The 2725-nt window shown below is 33.0% G+C and overlaps 1 protein-coding gene across 5 annotated transcripts in view; it reads right to left on the bottom strand.

Moving 5' to 3' along the window:
* Positions 1–912: 912 nt before the first annotated feature.
* LOC106868559 (uncharacterized) overlaps positions 913–2725 on the bottom strand; it is a 243598-nt gene continuing 241785 nt past the window's right edge. For all 5 annotated transcript variants that reach the window (XM_089343627.1, XM_089343629.1, XM_089343630.1 and 2 more), the window contains one exon: positions 913–2725. This exon is cut by the window's right edge and continues 315 nt beyond it. The gene's annotated coding sequence lies outside the window, so the exon portion shown is untranslated.

Below are 2725 nucleotides of genomic sequence, written 5' to 3'. Positions count from 1 at the left end.
TTCCGACACAACTGGAATCTCGCACAGAAGGGGTTTTTCAATTCTGAGATTTTCATTTCAGAGCCTTCCTTTCATGATCTTGCTGACCCATGTCTGTATTCTTACCGCCATTAGTAAAGAGGTTATATGTCTCTGGTCAGCTTGTCTGGTGTTTCGCCCATATTTCTATAAGCAATAATAGATGTGGCACCAATGTCAACATTCTGACCGGCCAGGCCATAACCAACGGCTACATATAATATATGCTGTGGAAATAATATATATCTACTCGACCATTTGCTTGGCCTTCTACTTATGTTTGTTCTTTGTTTAAATACTTACAACGCATATACATACATACGTACACACACACGCACGCACACACACATTCACTCACACACACACATATGGATTGATGTGTATATATTCAAATGCATATATATAGATATTTATTTATACTTATATCTATATATTTGAAGAAAGATTCTTTTAAATAAAAAATTGTTAATTATGTAAATATTTTCAAAATAACAAAATGACCCGAACATTTTCGAAGTAAGTTTTTTTTTATTGAGTTAAGCGTTTTTGATGTTTAAAGCTTTTTAGACACACGTGCGATGGAGTTATCCCCATAACACGTGTATTTGAAAAGCTGTAAACATTGAAGGCGCTTGCATAATACAAAAACGTCCAGTCCATCCATAAGGCTCACCTCAGTCTATTTTCGTAAGATATTTTCATATAACTTATAATTTCTAATTTAAAAGAAAATCTTTCTTCAAATGGTGTGACTGTATCAAGAATCCTTCTCAAAAACCGGTATTATATGCACACACACTCATTCACACATTTACTCATTATCATGCGCACACACACGCACACACACACAAGTGCGTACATAAGGCAGATATATATATAATACACGTAATCCAGTTCGAGATATGTTGTTGTAAATTTATTGCTGTCTCCAGTTGTACGAGAGGAAACATTTCGACTTTGCAACAAACAGGTAAGAAACATGATTCTGAAAGATATTCCAGTGAAAATATATATTAAATAGATAAATATAAAGTAAGTAGGTACAGCAATGATAATAAAATTAATAATAATAATAATAATAATAATAATAATAATAATAATAATAATAATAAATACAAATGAATGAATAAATTGTAGGAATGGGTGGGGTGCGGGGGCGGGAATTTCTTGTTCAGAGATGAAGAGTTCTTGTGGTGAGAGAGGGGGGGGGGGAGAGGGAGAGAGAAAGATTTGCAGAGAGAAAGTGAGTGGGAGAGATTTGCAGACAGTCGAAGAGAGAAAAGAAGAGAGAGAAGGGGAGAGAAGGAGAGAGAACAACAGCAAGAGAGAGAGAGAGAGAGAGAGAGCGACTGCGAGAGAGTGAGAGAGAGAGAGACTGTGGGAAAGAGCGCAACTGACAGAGATAGCAACTGAGAGAAAGACAGAGAGAGAGAGAAGAGAGAAGGAGAGAGCTAGAGGAAGAGAAGACGAAGGAGGGAAGTTGGGGCCAAAAGAGGGAACTGAAGGCGAGAACGGGGCGCAGGTGCGCATGAGGTGCGGGTGAGAGGCTAGAAAACATGAACAGGTAGTAGTAGTAATAGTAGTAGTAGTAGTAATAGTATAAGACTGGAAGGAGAAGAAGAGAGGAGGAGACACAAAAAGGAAAAGAAGAAAAATAGATCAGAGAAGTAGAAGAGAAAGAAGAAGAGGAGAAGGTGTGGAGGATGAGGAAGGAAGAGGAGAAGAAGAGAAAGAAGAGAAAGAAGAAAAAGAAGAGAAAGAAGAAGAAAAGAAGAGAAGGAAGAAGAAAAAGAAGAGAAAGAAGAAGAAAAAGAAGAGAAAGAAGAAGTATGAAACTGATGTAAAAACGAGAAGAATGAGGCGAAGAGCAAATGTAGATTGACAGACAAGACAAACAGACGGACAAACAGATAGACAGACAGACAAATAGAAAGGTAGATAGATAGACAGATAAAGACGTTGTAGTAGTAGTAGTAGTAGTAGTAGTAGTAGTAGTAGTAGTAGTAGTAGTAGTAGTAAAAAGGTAGAGGTACAAGAAAAAAGTAGAAATAGACAGCAGAGAAAGAAATGAGAGGACATATTTGTATATAAATGTGTGCGTATGGGAGAGTCTGTGTGCTTATAATGTATCAATGTTCACAGGACAGTGCCAGATACGAAATGTATATATATATATATACATACATACATACATACATACATACATACATACATATATATATATATATATATGTATGTATGTATGTATGTATGTATGTATATATATGTATATATATATATATGCATGCATGTGTATGTATATATGTATTCATATATGTATATATATATATGAATGTATATATATATATATATATACATACATACACACACATATATATGCATATATATTAATATACATATATATGTCCATATTCATATATATGTATATATATATATATATACATTCATACGTATATATACATTCATAAGTATATATATACATATACACACACACACACACACACACACATATATATATATATATATATATATATATATATATATATATATATATATATATATATATATATATATGTGTGTATGTGTTCATACATGCATGCATATATATATATATATATATATATATATATATATATATATATATTTATGCATGCACAATATATACATGTATATATGTATATATTTTTTGCACGTGTGTATTTGTCAG

This window comes from Octopus bimaculoides, chromosome 27 (assembly GCF_046866305.1).
Source record: "Octopus bimaculoides isolate indiv1 chromosome 27, ASM4686630v1, whole genome shotgun sequence".
Taxonomy (NCBI): Eukaryota; Metazoa; Mollusca; class Cephalopoda; order Octopoda; family Octopodidae; genus Octopus; species Octopus bimaculoides.
Note: the sequence above shows the minus strand (reverse complement) of the source record. Positions and strands in the feature narration are given on the sequence as shown.